This window comes from Aquarana catesbeiana, linkage group LG03 (assembly GCF_042186555.1).
Source record: "Aquarana catesbeiana isolate 2022-GZ linkage group LG03, ASM4218655v1, whole genome shotgun sequence".
Lineage (NCBI taxonomy): Eukaryota > Metazoa > Chordata > Amphibia > Anura > Ranidae > Aquarana > Aquarana catesbeiana.
The window spans coordinates 538,264,014-538,286,338 of record NC_133326.1 but is presented as its reverse complement, the minus strand read 5'-3'; positions in this window follow the sequence as shown (position 1 = coordinate 538,286,338).

The window sequence follows — 22,325 nt, the reverse complement described above, 5'->3', positions numbered from 1 at the left end:
ACACAGCAATAGGGCAGAGATGGGCAGCATTAGTAACAGAACTTCACACTGAGATGTGGGGACACAGCACGGGACTAAAACTTTGATGGACAAGGGAATTTAAACTGGGATAGTTGCCAAGTATGAGGCAGCTGCTTTGGGCCCCACAACATTGATAGGGCCCAGGGCAGTTGACCCTTTTTCCCTGCCTTAAAGACGACCCTGCATACGAACGTAAACACATGCTTCGGGGGAGCCTACATGTGAAAACGTTGATTGCGATACACATGTTACATATCGCCACACACACCAGAGTGAGAGCAATAATTCCAGCACAGGACCTCCTCTGTAACTCTAAATTGATGACCTATAGGGGACTTTTGAAGCGTCACCTATAGAAAATATAGGGTACTGAAGTATGTCACCATTTCACGGGTGCACACAAATTTAAGGTTTGACATGTTGGGTATCTATTTACTTGGTGCAACCTCGTCTTTTATGTTTTAACAAAAACTTGGGTACTTTAATTGCATTTGTTTGCATAAAATTCACTTTAGTGTGAAATATTCAATTTAGTGTGGTAATTTATCAAGGAAAAAAAAGTCGGTCTTACCGTCCTTTTTTGGGGGGGACATTTCAGAATTGTCTGCCTATAGGCTCCTGAGATGTAAATCAGGCCCTGCCGGTGGACTGCAGGGCAGTGGTGATCATTCTTTTAGCTTCCTTCCTCCAGCCTCCAGCCTGAAGGCAGACCCCCCTTCTCTAGGGCCTTCTTCCAGGCTACTCACAGCAGCATTTTAGCACTCTCATCTTCCAAAAAAAGAGAGAGGAAAGTGCACCAAAAATGAGCCACGTCCATAAATCATTGAGGGTATAAAATAAGGTAGTACTGAGTATCACCAGGGAGGCGGATAGTGTATTGCTGTCTCCCAGGGGCACGCTGGATTATTTGTATCCTGAATATGCAGCGATGGGATTGTATTGAGCCTTCAGCATTGCTGATACTAAATCCAGGATCTAAGTGGTGCATCCCGTGTTGGCCCTCCTCCCTCTAATGACTGCTCCCTTAATTAGGAATATTGTTTACATGCCCCTGCTGAGACATTTAGCTATATCTAATATACTTTCTTACTGCTGATTGAACTTTCTCTTGCTACCGTGACTTGCATGATTTTGCATTCCAATTTAAGATAGAGAGACATATTCCCTTCTCTGTCTCATCTGTGAACCTTGGCCGTGTCCTGAGGAAGCCTAACGGTGAAACGCGTAGACATACAAGGGCTCACTGCACAATAATCATAGATGCTATATGTTACAATTGTCATTGTTTTTTAGATATTTTTATTTTTCAATAAATTTATATTTTTTATACTGCTATATCTTCTCCACTGTTTCTTAGCCTAAAAAGTCCGCCTCCCTGGTAATACTCAGTACTACCTTATTTTGTATCCACTCTCATCTTCCATTCGACTCCCCTACTAGTCAAATTCCACAGATCCTGCCATGAAGGTCCTTGTTCAGGCACTTCCTGTTATAAGGGGACAAGGATTTGTTCCTGTTCCCCAATTGTGCTCCTACATTGTCACCTTGTCACACAGGTTTCTGATAGAGACTACAAATTACCATTTTAGCACACATTACACAGGCATGGCCAACTCTTGTCACCGTGAGGACAGCTGCCTTGAAAAATGTCACCCAGCCAATGCTGGAGTGTATGTAGACATAAAGTTGCTGCAAAGAGGCTGCAAAAGATGAAAAGCACTGTGAACAGGGGACAAAATAATTGAAAACAAGAATTTAGTCAAAAAAAGAAAAAAAAACAATTGTTTATGAAACTGGATACAGAGCAATCTAAAGCCGCATACACACTGTTAAATTTTCTGCAGATTTTTGTCTTCAGATTTACCAAAACCATGTAGTGCAAGGGCCTGCCTGATTGCATACAAATTGAAACTCTTAAGGTTTGACCTCATATTATATGGTTTTGGTAAATCTGAAGACAAAAATCTGCAGAAAATCTAATAGTGTCTATGGGGTCTAAGTGAAATCCAGCTAAGGGAGTACATCAACTTTAATCCACTGACAGAGCTTGTATTACTCCCAGCAATGTGTGGGTGTTTTTCGGTCCTCTCCTCCGGGATGGAATCTCGCTGTCAGTTAGGCAGGTTTTACCATCCCGTGTCCTCCTGTTTGTCATCTCCTGAATGTCGCTCTCCCTCTAATCCCCACTGACATGTTGGATCTGAAATGAGGTTAACAGCTCACTAATTAAACACTAGCAAAACTGATTTCTTTCACCCTGTCAACCAACATTTACATTCGCTGGAAGCAGCTTTAGGGGAATCACGTTGGGCACGGGGGGGGGGGGTTGGCATTCAGTGCAGCAAATGTATTTGTGGTTCAGCGCTCAGATGTGAATGAGCCTCAACCCCACGCAGCTTCTGGTGAAGGAGTCGACAGTCCAATGTACACATTATTTTTGGTAACACTAGGCATATAACATACATATGGGTCCCATTCATATATTTTTTTCAGGCAACAAAGTGCGTTTTTCAATGGAATCAGTGGCGTCACTAGGGTTGGCGTCACCTGGTGCGGTAAAACATGGTGTCACCCCCCTCCTGTCTAGGCTGCCCAGCACCCTGCATGTAGCGCACAGTCATGAGATGCACCCCAAACCGGCCCCTGTAAATTATAGTGTAGGGTGATATAGTGGCAGGTTAGGGTAGTATAGGGTGGTATAGTGGCAGGTTGGAGTGGTATAGTGGCAGGTTGGGGTGGTATAGGGCAGGTTGTGGTGGTATATTGGAAGGTTAGGGTGGTATATTGGCAGATTGGGGTGGTACAGGGCAGGGTGGAGTGGTAAAAGGCAAGTTGGGGTGGTACAGGGCAGGTTGGGGTGGTACAGGGCAGGTTCGGGTGGCACATGGCAGGTTGGGGTGGTATAGGGCAGGTCGGGATGGCACAGGGCAGGTTGGAGCGGCACAGGGCAGGTTGGAGCGGCATAGGGCAGGTTGGGGTGGTACAGGGCAGGTTGGAGTGGTACAGGGCAGGTTGGAGTGGTATAGGGCAGGTTGGAGTGGCACAGGGCAGGTTGGAGTGGTACAGGGCAGGTTGGAGTGGTATAGGGCAGGTTGGGGTGGTACAAGGCAGGTTGGGGTGGTATAGGGCAGGTTGGGGTGGCACAGGGCAGGTTGGAGTGACACAGGACAAGTTGGGGTGGTACAGGGCAGGTTGGAGTGGTATAGGGCAGGTTGGGGTGACACAGGGCAGGTTAGAGTAGCACAGGGCCTGTTGGGGTGGCACAGGGCAGGTTGAGGTGGTACAGGGCAGGTTGGGGTGGTATAGTTCAGGTGTGGGTGGCACAGGGCAGGTTGAAGTGGTATAGAGCAGGTTGGGGTGGCACAGGGCAGGTTGGAGTGGTATAGGGCAGGTTGGGGTGGTACAGCGCAGGTTGGAGTGGTATAGGTTAGGTTGGGGTGGTACAGGGCAGGTTGAAGTGGCAAAGGACAAGTTGGGGTGGTACAGGGCAGGTTAGGTGGCACAGGGCAGGTTGGAGTGGTATAGGCCAGGTTGGGGTGGCACAGGGCAGGTTGAAATGGCACAGGACAAGTTGGGGTGGTACAGGGCAGGTTAGGGTGGCACAGGGCAGGTTAGGGTGGTATAGGACAGGTTGGGGTGGCACAGGGCAGGTTGGAGTAGCACAGGGCATGTTGGGGTGGCACAGGGCAGGTTGGGGTGGTATAAAGCAGGTTGGGGTGGCACAGGGCAGGTTGGAGTGGTATAGGGCAGGTTGGGGTGGTACAGGGAAGGTTGAAGTGGTATAGGGCAGGTTGAGGTGGCACAGGGCAGGTTGGAGTGGTATAGGGCAGGTTGGGGTGGCACAGGGCAGGTTGAAATGGCACAGGACAAGTTGGGGTGGTACAGGGCAGGTTAGGGTGGCACAGGGCAGGTTAGAGTGGTATAGGGCATGTTGGGGTGGCACAGGGCATGTTGGGGTGGTACAGGGCAGGTTAGGGTAACACAGGGCAGGTTGGGGTGGCACAGGGCATGTTGGGGTGGTACAGGGCAGGTTAGGGTGCCACAGGGCAGGTTGGAGTGGTATAGGGCAGGTTGGGGTGGCACAGGGCAGGTTGAAATGGCACAGGACAAGTTGGGGTGGTACAGGGCAGGTTAGGGTGGCACAGGGCAGGTTAGAGTGGTATAGGGCATGTTGGGGTGGCACAGGGCAGGTTAGGGTAACACAGGGCAGGTTGGGGTGGCACAGGGCATGTTGGGGTGGTACAGGGCAGGTTAGGGTGGCACAGGGCAGGTTGGAGTGGTATAGGGCATGTTGGGGTGGCACAGGGCATGTTGGGGTGGTACAGGGCAGGTAAGGGTAACACAGGGCAGGTTGGGGTAGTATAGAGCAGGTTGAGGTGGCACAGGGTAGGTTAGGACTCTATGCAGTGAGAGTGTGCTGTGCAGTAACTTACAGCATGCCTCATTCCTGCAGATGAAGACTTGGGCGGGTGTGCTGTGTCCTCTATCTCCTTCAGCTGCAGGATCAGCCAGTGTGAAGTGGTCTGTGGGAGGAGTGGAGGAGGCGGTGTGGCCACACCCCCAGCTCCGCCCACCAACTTCGGCTGCCTCGGAGATATCGGAGATCTCCGAGTGACAGCTTAAACTGAAGGGGGAGTGTTATAGGCAGCTTCCCCCGCACTGCTGGATGCCCTGCTCGCACCGCTCCGAGGCAATCTATAATAGTGTTTAGCGGCGGCCCCGGTGTCACCCCTCTGGTGGGTGTCACCCGGTGCGGGCCGCACCCCCATAGCAAGGCCACTGAATGGAATTGCTAAAAAAAACATGAACAATGCATGTGCATGCGTTTTTGGTGCATTTTCCTGCATGACAACAAATACCTCCTCCTAGCAACATCAACACTTCCCAAAAAATGCAATACACATTAAAAACACATCAAAAATGTGCATGAAAAATGGCACCTGAATACACCAGAGCCTGTCACTACTGGTGACATCACCGGCTGCATCCTGTGTGAATATCTCCTAAACAGTGCAAGTTTAGGAGATATTCACTGTACCTACAGGTAAGTAGGGATGAGCTTCGTGTTCGAGTCGAACCCATGTTCGACTCGAACATCGTCTGTTCGATCGTTCGCCGAATTGCGAATGATATGGGCCGTTTGTGCCAAATTCGAGTGGCGCGTCACGGTCCATAATTCACTGCGGCATAGCAGTGCATTGCTGGCTGATGATTGGCCAAGCATGGACTATGATCCGCATGCTTGGCCAATCACAGCGCCGTCTGTACAGAGAGCTGTAATTGGCCAAAGCCAGGGTGGCTTTATCCAATTATGGCTCAGGGGGTTTAGTACACGCCCCACACTATATAAGGCCGCCTGCACGTCGGCCCTGTGTAGTGTGTTCTGGCGTAGAGAGACAGTGTCATTTGATTTAAGTTACATAGATTAGGCAGGACAGTCAGTCAGTTAGCTGCACTTACAGTGTATTGTGTATATATATGCATCCCAGGTGATGTGTGTGTGTGTGTATATATATATATATATATATATATATATATATATATATATATATATATATACACTGTATTCAGTTTAGCTAGATCTGTTCCTGTTATTATCTTCCTACTGACAGGCAGGCAGGTGTTGTTACAGTATTTGAAGGAAATTGCTGGTGTTCTTCTGATCCTATTAGTCCTATTAGCTACAGTATTTACAGTTAGTGTAGTGCGTCGTCTGCACAGTGTGCACCTAAAGCTACCTGTAGAAGATCGGTGGTGTTTTTCTGATCCTATCACTACCGCAGGCAGCTACATTATTTTTTAGTGTAGTGCGACCTCTGCACAGTGTTCAGCTAAAGCTACAAGTTAGTGTAGTGCGACCTCTGCACAGTGTTCAGCTAAAGCGCCAAGTTAGTGTAGTGTGACCTCTGCACAGTGTTCAGCTAAAGCTACAAGTTAGTGTAGTGCGACCTCTGCACAGTGTTCAGCTAAAGCTACCCGTAGAAGGTTGGTGTTGTTTTCCTGATCCTATCACTACGGCAGGCAGCTACATTATTTACACGTTAGTGTAGTGCGACCTCTGCACAGTGTTCAGCTAAAGCTACCTGTAGAAGATTGGTGTTGTTTTCCTGATCCTATCACTACCACAGGCAGCTACATTATTTACACGTTAGTGTAGTGCGACCTCTGCACAGCGTTCAGCTAAAGTTACCTGTAGAAGGTTGGTGTTGTTTTCCTGATCCTATCACTACCGTAGGCAGCTACATTATTTACACGTTAGTGTAGTGCGACCTCTGCACAGTGTTCAGCTAAAGCTACAAGTTAATGTAGTGCGACCTCTGCACAGTGCTCAGCTAAAGCTCCAAGTTACTGTACTGCGACCTCTGCACAGTGTTCAGCTAAAGATACAAGTTAGTGTAGTGCGACCTCTGCACAGTGTTCAGCTAAAGCTACAAGTTAGTGTAGTGTGACCTCTGCAGTGTTCAGCTAAAGCTACAAGTTAGTGAAGTGCGACCTCTGCACAGTGTTTAGCTAAAGCTACAAGTTAGTGTAGTGCGACCTCTGCACAGTGTTCAGCTAAAGCTACAAGTTAGTGTAGTGCGCCCTCTGCACAGTGTTCAGCTAAAGCTACAAGTTAGTGTAGTGAGACCTCTGCACAGTGTTCAGCTAAAGCTACAATTTAGTGTAGTGCGACCTCTGCACAGTGTTCAGCTAAAGCTACAAGTTAGTGTAGTGCGACCTCTGCACAGTGTTCAGCTAAAGCTCCAAGTTAGTGTAGTGTGACCTCTTCACAGTGTTCAGTTAAGCTACAAGTTAGTGTAGTGCGACCTCTGCACAGTGTTCAGCTAAAGCTACCTGTAGAAGGTTGGTGTTGTTTTCCTGATCCTATCACTACCGCAGGCAGCTACATTATTTACAGGTTAGTGTAGTGCGACCTCTGCACAGTGTTCAGCTAAAGCTACCTGTAGAAGGTTGGTGTTGTTTTCCTGATCCTATCACTACCGCAGGCACCTACATTATTTACACGTTAGTGTAGTGCGACCTCTGCACAGTGTTCAGCTAAAGCTACCTGTAGAAAGTTGGTGATGTTTTCCTGATCCTATCGCTACCGCAGGCAGCTACATTATTTACACGTTAGTGTAGTGCGACCTCTGCACAGTGTTCAGCTAAAGCTACCTGTAGAAGGTTGGTGTTGTTTTCCTGATCCTATCACTACCGCAGGCAGCTATATTATGTACACGTTAGTGTAGTGCGACCTCTGCACAGTGTTCAGCTAAAGCTACAAGTTAGTGTAGTGCGACCTCTGCACAGTGTTCAGCTAAAGCTACCTGTAGAAGATTGGTGTTGTTTTCCTGATCCTATCACTACCACAAGCAGCTACATTATTTACACGTTAGTGTAGTGCGACCTCTGCACAGTGTTCAGCTAAAGCTACCTGTAGAAGGTTGGTGTTGTTTTCCTGATCCTATCACTACCGCAGGCAGCTACATTATTTACACATTAGTGTAGTGCGACCTCTGCACAGTGTTCAGCTAAAGCTACAAGTTAGTGTAGTGCGACCTCTGCACAGTGTTCAGCTAAAGCTACAAGTTAGTGTAGTGCGACCTCTGCACAGTGTTCAGCTAAAGCTACCTGTAGAAGGTTGGTGTTGTTTTCCTGATCCTATCACTACCGCAGGCAGCTACATTATTTACACAGTATTGTAGTGTGACCTCTGCACAGTGTTTAGCTAAAGCTACCTGTAGTAGGTTGGTGGTGTTTTCCTGATCCTATCACTACCGCAGGCAGCTACATTATTTACACGTTAGTGTAGTGCGTCCTCTGCACAGTGTTCAGCTAAAGCTACAAGTTAGTGTAGTGCGACCTCTGCACAGTGTTCAGCTAAAGCTACCTGTAGAACTGTAGAAGATTGGTGTTGTTTTCCTGATCCTATCACTACCGCAGGCAGCTACATTATTTACACGTTAGTGTAGTGCGACCTCTGCACAGTGTTCAGCTAAAGCTACCTGTAGAAGGTTGGTGTTGTTTTCCTGATCCTATCACTACCGCAGGCACCTACATTATTTACACGTTAGTGTAGTGCGACCTCTGCACAGTGTTCAGCTAAAGCTACCTGTAGCGCCAAGTTAGTGTAGTGTGACCTCTGCACAGTGTTCAGCTAAAGCTACAAGTTAGTGTAGTGCGACCTCTGCACAGTGTTCAGCTAAAGCTACCCGTAGAAGGTTGGTGTTGTTTTCCTGATCCTATCACTACGGCAGGCAGCTACATTATTTACACGTTAGTGTAGTGCGACCTCTGCACAGTGTTCAGCTAAAGCTACCTGTAGAAGATTGGTGTTGTTTTCCTGATCCTATCACTACCGCAGGCAGCTACATTATTTACACATTAGTGTAGTGCGACCTCTGCACAGCGTTCAGCTAAAGTTACCTGTAGAAGGTTGGTGTTGTTTTCCTGATCCTATCACTACCGTAGGCAGCTACATTATTTACACGGTAGTGTAGTGCGACCTCTGCACAGTGTTCAGCTAAAGCTACAAGTTAATGTAGTGCGACCTCTGCACAGTGCTCAGCTAAAGCTCCAAGTTACTGTACTGCGACCTCTGCACAGTGTTCAGCTAAAGCTACAAGTTAGTGTAGTGCGACCTCTGCACAGTGTTCAGCTAAAGCTACAAGTTAGTGTAGTGTGACCTCTGCAGTGTTCAGCTAAAGCTACAAGTTAGTGTAGTGCGACCTCTGCACAGTGTTTAGCTAAAGCTACAAGTTAGTGTAGTGCGACCTCTGCACAGTGTTCAGCTAAAGCTACAAGTTAGTGTAGTGCGCCCTCTGCACAGTGTTCAGCTAAAGCTACAAGTTAGTGTAGTGAGACCTCTGCACAGTGTTCAGCTAAAGCTACAAGTTAGTGTAGTGCGACCTCTGCACAGTGTTCAGCTAAAGCTACAAGTTAGTGTAGTGCGACCTCTGCACAGTGTTCAGCTAAAGCTCCAAGTTAGTGTAGTGTGACCTCTTCACAGTGTTCAGTTAAGCTACAAGTTAGTGTAGTGCGACCTCTGCACAGTGTTCAGCTAAAGCTACCTGTAGAAGGTTGGTGTTGTTTTCCTGATCCTATCACTACCGCAGGCAGCTACATTATTTACACGTTAGTGTAGTGCGACCTCTGCACAGTGTTCAGCTAAAGCTACCTGTAGAAGGTTGGTGTTGTTTTCCTGATCCTATCACTACCGCAGGCACCTACATTATTTACACGTTAGTGTAGTGCGACCTCTGCACAGTGTTCAGCTAAAGCTACCTGTAGAAAGTTGGTGATGTTTTCCTGATCCTATCGCTACCGCAGGCAGCTACATTATTTACACGTTAGTGTAGTGCGACCTCTGCACAGTGTTCAGCTAAAGCTACCTGTAGAAGGTTGGTGTTGTTTTCCTGATCCTATCACTACCGCAGGCAGCTATATTATGTACACGTTAGTGTAGTGCGACCTCTGCACAGTGTTCAGCTAAAGCTACAAGTTAGTGTAGTGCGACCTCTGCACAGTGTTCAGCTAAAGCTACAAGTTAGTGTAGTGCGACCTCTACACAGTGTTCAGCTAAAGCTACCTGTAGAAGATTGGTGTTGTTTTCCTGATCCTATCACTACCACAAGCAGCTACATTATTTACACGTTAGTGTAGTGCGACCTCTGCACAGTGTTCAGCTAAAGCTACCTGTAGAAGGTTGGTGTTGTTTTCCTGATCCTATCACTACCGCAGGCAGCTACATTATTTACACATTAGTGTAGTGCGACCTCTGCACAGTGTTCAGCTAAAGCTACAAGTTAGTGTAGTGCGACCTCTGCACAGTGTTCAGCTAAAGCTACAAGTTAGTGTAGTGCGACCTCTGCACAGTGTTCAGCTAAAGCTACCTGTAGAAGGTTGGTGTTGTTTTCCTGATCCTATCACTACCGCAGGCAGCTACATTATTTACACAGTATTGTAGTGTGACCTCTGCACAGTGTTTAGCTAAAGCTACCTGTAGTAGGTTGGTGGTGTTTTCCTGATCCTATCACTACCGCAGGCAGCTACATTATTTACACGTTAGTGTAGTGCGTCCTCTGCACAGTGTTCAGCTAAAGCTACAAGTTAGTGTAGTGCGACCTCTGCACAGTGTTCAGCTAAAGCTACCTGTAGAACTGTAGAAGATTGGTGGTGTTCTCATACTAATAATACTACAGGCAGGCAGATGATTTTGCTAGCTGCAGTATATATATATATATATATATATATATATATATATATATATATATATTTCAGCTTAGTGCAGCTACATCTCACTGCAGGCCATTAGTATGTCTGGAAGGCCAACAAGGAGAAGCAAACAGTCACAAGCCAATAAAAGAGGACAAGCAGGCTCTGTGTCTAGAGGCAACAGTGCTGGTCGTGGACATGGTGCATCCTCATCAGCACGTGGCCCTGGGACATGCTTGGCCTTTTTTTTTGGCAGCTGACCGTGTTGAGCCACAACATGCGGAAGACTTGGTCGAGTGGATGGCCAAGCCGTCATCATCCTCCTCATCCTCTCTCACCCATGCTCAGGGTACTTTGCCTGGCAAAGCAGCTGCCAACGCGGCCTCTTCCCTTGGCTCAATGGCATCAGTGACTCCTTCCCTAGCCCCACCATGTCCTCCTGAGGAGTCCCTCAAACTGTTTGACCACAGTGTTGGGTACATGCTCCAGGAGGATGCCCAGCGTTTAGAAGGCTCTGATGATGATACTGAGCTAGATGAAGGCAGTAACGTGAGCAGACAGAGGGGGGGCCCAAGAAGGGCAGCAATCTGGCAGTCATGTTCCCCCTGCTGCAGCATACTGCCAGGTTTGCTCCAGTGAAGAGGAGGGAGGGGATGATGAGGTCACTGACTCAACGTGCATGCCTGATAGGAGAGAGGAGGAGGAGGAGGCACATCACCGATGAGGCAGGATGCCCTCCAGGGGCCAGCCTAAGGGCAGCACACTGACTCCATCACACATCAGAGCTCCGCATGCGCAGGGCGCTGCTTTCTCTGCGCGTTATTCCAATAGTTCTTTGGTGTGTGGCCAGATGGCACCGCTGCTATTTGCAACAAATGTCTCAAGCGTATCTCGCCAAAACATCTCCCGCTTGGGCACCACATGCTTGACTAGACATATGTTGACCTGCCATGCAGTTCGTTGGCAAGCGTACCTAAAAGACACACACCAAAAAACAAAGAGGACCTCTCCTTACTCCTCATCAGCTGGGATCTCCAACCCCACTATACCTTCAGTCCTCTCTGAGACCTGCACTGAGAGGAATGAAGGTGTAGAATTAGGTGTGTCACAGCCAAGTACTTGGGGGCAATCTGCTATCGGTACACCAACATCAGATTGTACCAGGCAAATTTCCCTGCCCCGGCTGCTGCACCGCAAAAAGAAGTTCGCTCCCAGCCATCCACATGCCCAGCGGTTGAATGCTAGCTTGGCAAAATTGCTAGCACTTCAACTGCTACCTTTTCAGTTGGTAGACTCTGCCCCCTTCCATGAGTTTTTGGAATGTGCGGTTCCTCAGTGGCAGGTTCCCAAACGCCACTTTTTCTCATGGAAGGCGATTCTGGCTCTCTACCGGCATATGGAAGGCAATGTCTTGGCCTCGCTGGACAGGGCGATCAGCGGTAAGGTGCATATTACCACTGACTCATGGTCCAGCAGGCATGGACAGGGACGTTACCTAAGTTTCACGGCGCATTGGGTGACTCTTCCGGCAGCTGGGAAGGATGCAGGACAAGGTGCAGTAGTGTTGGAGGTTGTTCCGCCACCACGCCTCCAAAATGCCACTACTAGTGATTCTGACACACCTCTCTCCTCCACCCCTCCACTTCTTCTTCCTCCATGGCCTCTTCCTGTGCTTTGTCCTCGGAACCAGCGGTGCTTCGTAGGCGTTCAAGGGGCTACGCAAGTACGCAGGCCAAAAGATGCCATGCGGTGCTTGAGCTGGTGTGCTTGGGGGACAGGAGCCACTGGGGCAGAGGTTCTGTCAGCTCTGCAGGGGCAGGTTCAGAGGTGGTTGATGCCACGCCAACTTAAGGCCGGACTTTTGGTTTGCGACAATGGCACCAACCTCCTCTCCGCCCTCGGACAGGGACAAATGACCCATGTGCCCTGTTTGGCTTACGTCCTTAACTTGGTGGTGCAGCGGCTCTTGGGCAGGTACCCGGGCTTACAGGATGTCCTGAGGCAGGCCAGGAAAGTCTGTGTGCATTACCGCCGGTCATATAATGCCAGTGCTCGGCTGGCAGACCTCCAAAAGGAATTTAACCTGCCCAAGAATCGCCTAATCTGTGACATGCCCACCAGGTGGAACTCAACGTTGGCCATGCTGCAGCGGCTGCACAGGCAGCAGAGGGCCATCAATGAGTACCTGTGCGACTATGGCACCAGGACAGGGTCAGGGGAGCTCGTTTTTTTTTTGCCCATGCCAGTGGGCCATGATCAGGGATGCATGCACTGTCCTGTCACCATTTGAGGAGGCCACAAGGATGGTGAGCAGGGACAGTGCATGCATCAGTGACACTGTCCCCCTTGTCCACCTGTTGGAGCACACGCTGTGTGGAATAATGGACAGGGCACTTGAGGCAGAACAGAGGCAGGAAGAGGAGGACTTCCTTAGCTCTCAAGGCCCCCTTTATCCAGACAGTGTTCCTGCGTGCCCACCGATCACACAGGAAGAGGACGAGGAGGAGGAGGAGGATTGTGTCAGTATGGAGGTGGAGCCTGACACTCAGCATCAGCAGCAGTCTTTAAGGGATCATTTACAGTCCCAAGAAACACATGGACTTGTACGTGGCTGGGAGGAGGTGGCTGCGGATCATGTCGTCCTTAGTGACCCAGAGGACTCCAGACCGAATGCCTCAGCAAACCTACGCTGCATGGCCTCCCTGATCCTGCAAAGCCTGCGGAAGGATCCTCGTATTCGTGGTATCAAGGAGAAGGAACAATACTGGCTGGCAGCCCTCCTTGATCCACGTTACAAGGGTAAGGTTGCGGACCTTATCTTGCCGTCGCAGAGGGAGCAGAGGATGAAACATCTTCAGGAGGCCTTGCAGAAAGGTCTGTGCAACGCATTCCCAGAGACTGGAAGGTTACAAACTCCTGTTTCTGGACAACGTGTTGCTGAGGCTTCGGTCAGTCAAAGAAGGATCGGTGGAGAAGGTGGCCATCTGACCGATGCGTTCAGATAATTTTTTAGTCCGCAGCCCCAAGGTATGATTGGTTCCAGCAACCATCGCCAGCGTCTGTTTTACATGATGCAGGAATACCTAGGTGCAAGATCTGACTTGGACACCTTTCCCACCGAAAATCCTCTGGGTTACTGGGTCTTAAGGATGGATCACTGGCCAGAGCTTGCACAGTATGCAATTGAACTACTGGCCTGTCCTGCATCCAGCATTCTTTCGGAACGCACATTCAGTGCTGCTGGAAGCTTTGTAACTGATGACAGGGTGCGTCTGTCCACTGACTCGGTCGATCGACTGACCTTCATAAAAATGAATGAGTCTTGGATCACCACCAGCTACCAAGCACCTGATGCTGATGTAACCGAATAATTTTTTTTTTAAATGTCAGATCCCTTCAAAGACTGCCTATGCTGATGCTGAGTGACTATCCTGTTATGCTGAGTAATTATCCTCTTCCTCCTCAATGTTCATGCTGATAGCTTGTAAGAACATTTTTGGTTCTGGGCGCCGCCACCAGTGCCTAAGGCCCAATTTTTCAGCCCCTGTTTAACAGGGGCGTGTAATTACAATTTTTGATGCAATTCTTTACAGCAGGGCTAGTTCCTGCGCTCCAACTAGAGTATCTGTGAGGGGTTGCAGTGTTGTGGCACCAGCACCAGTGCCTAAGGCCCAATTTTTCAGCCCCTGTTTAACAGGGGCGTGTAATTACAATTTTTGATGCAATTCTTTGCAGCACAGCTAGTTCCTGTGCTCAAACTAGAGTATCTGTGAGGGGTTGCAGTGTTGTGGCACCAGCACCAGTGCCTAAGGCCCAATTTTTCAGCCCCTGTTTAACAGGGGCCTGTAATTCCAATTTTTGATGCAATTCTTTGCAGCAGGGCTAGTTCCTGCACTCCAACTAGAGTATCTGTGAGGGGTTGCAGTGTTGTGGCACCAGCACCAGTGACTAAGGCCCAATTTTTCAGCCCCTGTTCAACAGGGATATGTAATTAGAATTCTTGATCTAATATTTCACAGCAGGGCCTGTTTCTGCGCCCACCAAGAGTAACTGTGAGGACTTACAGTGTTGTGGCACCAGCACCACCATCACCACCAAAGGCCCAATTTTTCTGCCACTGTTCTTGATCTAATATTTCACAGCAGGGCCCTGTGAGGGCTGACAGTGTTGTGGCCACAACAACACCTAAGGCCCAAATTTCTGCTGAGTATAGGGGTCTGCCCTTACTTTCAAACATCCAACTTACAAACGACTCCTACTTGCAAACGGAAGGAGACAACAGGAAGTGAGATGAAATCTACCCCTAGGAAGGGAAATTCTCTCCTGTAAGAGTTAATATGGGAAAAACGTTTCTCCTTTCCACTGATGTTTTATCACCAATCCTTGTTTCACTAAAAACCCCAAATTTTCAAAAAACATTTGTCATTGGGACAAAAAGTGAGGTGAAATCTTCTGAAGAGGAGCACAGACAGCAAAACAAATGTCACAGGGGTGATAACCCTTCCCTATGTTTTCCAAAAAGTTTAAAATAGATTTTTTGGCTAAACACGTTAAAAATGTACCAGTTCAAAATTACAAACAGATTCTACTTAACAACAAACCTACAGTCCCTGTATTGTTTGTACCGCCTGTATACTGCTGTTCAGAGTATATAGGGCCTGGGGGCCCCACACCTTTCCTTTTTTTAATCTGGATGCGGGGTTCCCCTTAATATCCATACAAGACCCAAAGGGCCTGGTAATGGACTGGGGGGTACCCATGCCGTGATTTTCATCCATATTGCCAGGACTCGACATTACATTAAAGCCGCAAGCAGTTTTAAATGACTTTTATTCCTTTAAAAATGTAATTTTGTGCAGGGACTGTTCTAAGCACGGGAAACACGTGCCACTTTACAGGCATACTATAGACCCCCCCAGGTACGATATTTAAAGGAATATTTCACTTTTTTTTTTTTTTTTTTTTTTACTTTAAGCATCATTAAAATCACTGCTTCCGAAAAAACGGCCGTTTTTAAAACTTTTTTTTGCATTGATGTCTCCTGGGGCAGGACCTGGTTCCCCAAACCCTTTTTAGGACAATACCATGCAAATTACAATGAGCACTTTCGATTTCAAACGTTCGAGTCCCATAAACGTCAATGGGGTTCTAACGTTCGTGCAAATTTTCGGTCCGCTCGCAGGTTCTGGTGCGAACCGAACCGGGGGGTGTTCGGCTCATCCCTACAGGTAAGCCTTATATGTAGGTACAAGTTTAAAAGTGGAATCTACTTTCATATTAAGGGATGCCAAGGCTGCTTCTTTACATATTACAACATGAAATTGCTGAGGCGGTGAAAGTGAAGGCAGTTTGGGAAAGGGCATGGGAAGATACATATCAGTTGTTCAGGAAAGAGAAAGTTATAAATCTGCAGTAATGTTCACTAAACTCCTTGTGATGTATAGTGTATCGTCTTCTCTTTTTCTGGAGTTTCACTTTAAACTGTGCGTGTTAAATCTGCTGGTTGTTTTGCACTGCTAAAAAAAAAGAAAAGCCCGGGGGGGGGGCGTGGCCTGACCGGGATCCGAATAGGACGTGCTGTGCAGAGCTCTGGTAATCCCCCTGCACAATCCTTGCCATCCTTCCTCCAGAAAGGCAATCCTTGTCCCCACAAGGCATCCAGGGCTAACCAGCCAGTGAGCCGCTCGAGCCTGTATTGCGGCGTTCGTCTGTGTTTGAGGCCGCCTGGAGGACAGGCCACGGCTCCTGCCTAGCCCCGGGAGCGGCGGCCATCTTGCTACACCCGGCCGCGGTCCCAGTGCTGAATCCTGGTCCCCCAGACCTCCCTTGGAGCGGCTCATCCTCCACACGGGAACCGGAGATCACCTGCCACCCGTCACACCCACTGACGCCCCTCCACGGTGGTTAGAAAGCAGACAAATGGCTCCGGCCCTGTGAACGGCGGCCATCTTGCTGCACCGGCCGCGCTGCTGGAACCTAATCCTGGCTTCCCAGACCTCCCTATCCACGGCTATTCCTCCCCACGGCAACCGGAGACCACCCACCACCTGGGGCACACACTGACACCCTTCCAAGGCAGCCTGCAGGCAAAAAAACAGCTCTGGCCCTGTGAACAGCGGCCATCTTGCTCCACCCGGCGGCCATCTTGCCATACCCGGCTGTGACAGACTCACCCGGGACAGAGGCTATTGGAGGGAACTGAACGCAAGCCTCTTGCCCACCGATTATGGGCCCTAGCATTTGGGGAAATGGTACTCTCTGTGAGCTGTATGCCTGGGGACCCTGGGGTTGGTGTTACTTTGGATTCAGCTCCATGTCCCCCCAAAACACACAGACTCTGGGAACCCTTTATATGCCATATTAGAATGATAAGACTGAATTATAATGTTGGGACACATCATGTGAGGAGATGCTGGTGTCATCAACTCCAACTACCTGTGTTTATGTTAATTGAGTGAGCTGATCACATTAGCCACCAGCACTGGCTAGGAGACGAACTGTTGATGACTAGGCTGAGGAGGGGGGAGATTGTTGTTTGTATTGTTAATTGTAATTAGCTCCAGCTATTGTGTTTATACTACTGTGTGAAGCTCGGTGCCCACAAGTCTGTCATCTGGTCTGGGTAAATGTTTTAGTAAATTAGCTCAAGGTAATTAGGTTAGCTTTGAGTCAGCCTGCTGTATAAATGTGTGTGAGATCTCAAATAAAGAGTTAGTCCTGATGTACTCCAAGACTGGTGTTGTCTAGTTCTTGGGGGTTCCTATAGCCAGATCCATTGGACTCGTGTTCCAGAACTTAGGAAGCGGTATACTGACGGAAGCACTCAAGCGAAGTGAGGGACGTTCCGTGACATTGGTGGCAGCAGTGGGATAGCTTCCTGCAGTCTGGGACATCCAAACCTCCAACTGGATCCAAGATCAGCATAGCAGACTTCAGTCACCCCAGCGGAGATATGGACCTGGCATCAGAGTTCCCGGGGCTGCTGCGGATCATCCTTTCAACATACACCAGAACGGATGAATACCTGGAGCTCAGGCAGCTGATTCGGGTGGAGCTCTGGATTGGAGCCCTTCAGCTCGCTGGTATAAAACAGGGCAAGTGCTTTCCAACCCAAGAGCAACGGGCCAGTGACCAACGGGCATTGCGGATGGCATTCCTGGGAGAGTGGCCCCAGGAGCAATGGGTGACTGAGTTGGACAGGCTGGTCCAGCAGGAGATAGAGCTGGACAATCGTTATCGGGCTCTGCAATGGCACGCAGAGGAGGGATATTTAGGGGAGACAACAGAATGCTCTCCGGAGGGATATGACTTTGGAGGCCCTGGATTGCTGTGGGAGAGCCTTACAGATCATTTTATGTTTGGTAATGAAGGGGAACCTGACCTTGAGGACCTGCGAGAATAAAGAGAGGCTATGCTCGGTCTTGCAGGGGTCTCAGAGCTCAAACCTGATCTGGACCATTTGCTAAGGAAGGAACAGCATCTGGAATGGGCATACAGGAAACTGCTAGAACAAGTTCAGCAGCATGCCAGAGAATCGGCAGTGGAAAATCCGGAGATTGCCATCCCCAAACCAAGACCTCTGCCCCACACCTGTGGCAGTTTCGGAGGCTCAGGGTGAGAAGGTGGCAATCACTTCCCAGCAGCAGATACAGGGGGAGAAGGGAGAGGAGGTGTGTGTTGTCCCTCCCCAACAGTTGTCCAGGGTGGAGGAAGCGGCCTTTCCTCCCCAGCAAAGATCTGTGCACCTGGGAGACAGTACCATCGACATGTCGTCCCAGCAGCCAGATGAGGGAATGGAAAAGGAAGCAGCCGGCTCCCTTTTCCAATGGCAACTACACAGTTTGGAAGTGGAGGAAGCCAGCCTCCTGCCCCAACGGTTAGCTGGAGCGGAGGATGCGGAGTCCCCAGCAGAAGTGCTGGCAACAGAGCAGAGTGCTACCAACCTCTTCCCAGCACCGGCAACAACTGTGGAGTTCCAGGGAGCCAGGGCAGTTGGCCCCTCTCTCCGATGACAAGCTGATGTAGTGGAGCTGCTACTCCCAGCTGAATCGCTGGCAACAGGGCAGAGCACCGCTGGCCTCTGCCTAGCATCTAGTGTCTCTCTACAGCTTCAGGAAGCTGGGGTGATCGGCCCCTCTGCCCAGCAGCAGACCGAGCCCAGGAATGTTAAAAACAATCCAGCTGAAGCCCTGGCAGCCAGACAGAGAGTAAATGACCTCTGCCCCACACTTACTGAGGTCAACTATTCCATGCAGCCAAGAAAGGAGATCATGCGGGAAGACTATGTGAGTTCACTCTGCCTGACTAACGCATGTCCAGACCAGGTGGAGGTCTGGGACCTTGTTAGTCAACCTTTGATGGGGGAGAAATGTGACAGACTCACCCGGGACAGAGGCTATTGGAGGGGACTGAACACAAGCCTCTTGCCCACCGATTATGCGCCCTAGCATTTGGGGGAATGGTGCTCTCTGTGAGCTGTATGCCTGGGGACCCTGGGGTTGGTGTTACTTTGGATTCAGCTCCATGTCCCCCCAAAACACACAGACTCTGGGAACCCTTTATATGCCATATTAGAATGATAAGACTGAATTATAATGTTGGGACACATCCTGTGAGGAGATGCTGGTGTCATCAACTCCAACTACCTGTGTTTATGTTAATTGAGTGAGCTGATCACATTAGCCACCAGCACTGGCTAGGAGACGAACTGTTGATGACTAGGCTGAGGAGGGGGGAGATTGTTGTTTGTATTGTTAATTGTAATTAGATCCAGCTATTGTGTTTATACTACTGTGTGAAGCTCGGTGCCCACAAGTCTGTCATCTGGTCTGGGTAAATGTTTTAGTAAATTAGCTCATGTTAATTAGGTTAGCTTTGAGTCAGCCTGCTGTATAAATGTGTGTGAGATCTCAAATAAAGAGTTAGTCCTGATGTACTCCAAGACTGGTGTTGTCTAGTTCTTGGGGGTTCCTATAGCCAGATCCATTGGACTCGTGTTCCAGAACTTAGGAAGCGGTATACTGACGGAAGCACTCAAGCGGAGTGTGGGACGTTCCGTGACACCGGCAATCACCATTCTGATTCCCCTGAGACCGGTAAGCCACCCCTGGAGGCTGGAGCACTCTGGCCGGCCAGGCTGTGACCCCCAGGGATGGACAGATTGATTTTACCCTGCAACAAAAGCTGTAATCGCAGCCCTAGGGGGGTGCATGCGCGTGAACAGGGAAAATGACTGCCTGATTCCCCTGCTCTGTGCCAACGGAATGGCAAACCTCGGCTAGCATAGCACAATCCGCACCCAGCACACACTGAAAGCCTTCCGCAGCTCCGCAACACATAAGGCATTCGGCGGTTATGTACCGCTCAACGAAGAACTGTCACAAGTGTAACACACAACCCAAATCAGCTCTGGCCACAGGGAAGGGGAAAATGGCAATGGCTCCAAACCCACCGGAGCCGGACGACTCCTCACAACACTCGGAAGCGGACCCTGCCTCCTCAGCCGATAGCCTGCACCAGTTCCCTACGGACCTGGTAAGTCCCCTGCACGCAGACTCAGATGCCTTGCTGAACATGTTTCGCTCCATTGTTAGAGATTAAATCACACAGGCCTTACGCAAGCTCTCTTCTGACCTTGTAACAGGACTTAAAGAGATAGGCCACCGCACTAACCAGTTAGAGCAAAGAATGGACTTAGCAACCACTGTGCTTGAAGGCCATGAAGAAGAGGTGGATAAATTGTCTGCAGAGCTGGAGTCCCTGCGAGACAAACTAGAGGATGCTGAAAATAGGGCCGGCAGGGATAATCTCTGTATCCGCGGAATCCCGGAACAAATCACTGATTTGCAGGGTAGGGCAACAGCCTTTTTTCAGGAGCTGGCACCTGAGATACCCCTGGAGAGACTGGAATTTGACCGTATACACAGATCCCTAGCACCCAAACCGTCAGAGGGCCCCCCAAGAGATGTCATCATCAAGTTCCATTTTTACTGCACCAAGGAGCGGCTCCTCCAAGCGGCACGGGAACAGCAAGACCTCTCTTTTCAGGGTAACCCCCTTCAGCTTTTTGCGGATCTCTCTCCAGCAACCATTGCAAGGAGGAGAGGCATGAAACCCTACCTCCAGATCCTGCAGACCCAAGGGATCAAATATAGATGGGGGTTCCCTTTTAAGCTCTCATTTTCGCATCTCAGTCGCCAGTTCCACGCATCCTCCCCCTCTGACCTGAAACGTCATTTTCAGGAACTGCAGCTGGAAATGCCACCTTCCCAGGGAGATGCACCCTCTTCTTCCTCCGGGCCCAGATCCTTCCAGCCTCCTCGCCGGACCACTCAGCCCCTCCAAAGGTCTCAACCCGGATCACAGGCCTTGCGAGACCTGCAGGCCCAAAGGTTCATAGCAGGCCCTAAAGGCTGATGGCATATAACCTCTCAAGTTGACGGTTCTTCACGGAAAAGTTACAAATGACTCCATGAAACCCTAAGCCTACCTCCGGTTGCTATCGGACTTACATTATGTCTAGCACCCGCTGATACCCAGCATGTTGTTACTGAGTTGATAATAGGCAGAACTGACCTCACAGATGCTATTTTTTTCCGTTCAATTGAACCTGATCTGACACTCAATTTCTTGCAAGAACTTCACAGGACTGGGCCCCCCCTGAGGCGCCCCAACTGCGGGATGGTGCCTCCGGGACAAGTCAGCCTCACCCAGGCGAGACATTGAGCACTTAATAAGGCATGTCACTTTGGTCCCTCTTACAGGGGTCTTACATGGCGGCCGCGGAGTGTTCAGCTGACTGCTTACTGCCACCTCCGTAGCGGGGTGCACTCACACCCTGTTATACAGCGGGATAATAGAATTTTGACAGGTTCTACTTTGTTTTTTCCTGCTCTGTCGAGGCTTTTTTTTTTTTTGTTTTTTTGTTTTTCTGACGCAAACATGCTGGTTCCCTCAGCTCTCAGGCAGTCGTCAATATGCTGCGGACTGCTGACAGCAGTTTCCCGTCCCTGCGTGGAGGCGCGTGGGTTTCAAACTATGTTGTTATATTTTCTTACCCTATTAGTGTTGTGAGTTACATTTCATTTTATTAGTTATTTATTTTTATTTATTTTTTTTCAGATTGATTGCCTCTCCCTCTCTATATATTGGGTAGCCATGTGGGACTACCTCAATGTCATTTTGGTCGCTAGCTCGCCACGGCCCCCTCGACAGTGGAGGGGAGCCCAGGGTGACAGAGAGACCTAAAATAAAAGGCAACCACATATTTCAGGATGTTTGCGTTCCTCTTTTGTGCCTTAAGCGGTGCACCAAGTCTTGTGCTTAAAGATTTAAAGTTAATTTTACTATATAACAATGCCGAGCGGTTCTGTTGGATCACTGCTCCCCCCATGAGTTGGCTCTTGGTTCGGACATTAGTCCCCACCAACATTCAACCCCCCTGTGAGCCTTTAGACCCACAACCAGTTGCACTCATACTTTTTCAGTACTATATGCTACAATTTTTTACTGGCTATTAAATGTACTACAGTATGCCTTTCTACCTTGTTCTTTTCTTTGTTTCACTCCCTCTCTACCTCCCTTTTCCCCTTTTCAGGTCCTCGCGGTGGGTGAGTAAAGTAGTTTTATGGCTAACTTCCCATGTACCATGACACCTAATTGGTTATCCCTGAATGTGCAGGGAATGAACTCCCCCCAGAAAAGGGTTAAAGTTCTTAAATATCTTAAGCAACAGAAAGTGAACATAGCATGCCTACAGGAGACCCATTTCTCATCTTCTTCTTGTCCTAAATACTTTGATGCCATGTACCCTCAATTTTTTCTGGCTAATGCCCCAACTTAACATAAGGGCATTTTGATTGCCATACACAAGTCGGTCCCCTTCAGTTGCAGTAGAGAGATTGCTGACCCAGATGGTAGGTACCTTTTACTACAGGGCACTATTCAGGACACGGAGGTCACCATCCTAACATATTATGCCCCAAATAATAACCCAGGACCCTTCCTCTCCCATATCTGCTCCCTGTTGCAGTCCCACCAGAGAGGCACTCTCCTCTTAGCGGGAGACTCCAATGTTACGCTGAACCCTGCTCTGGATAAGTACCCCTCGG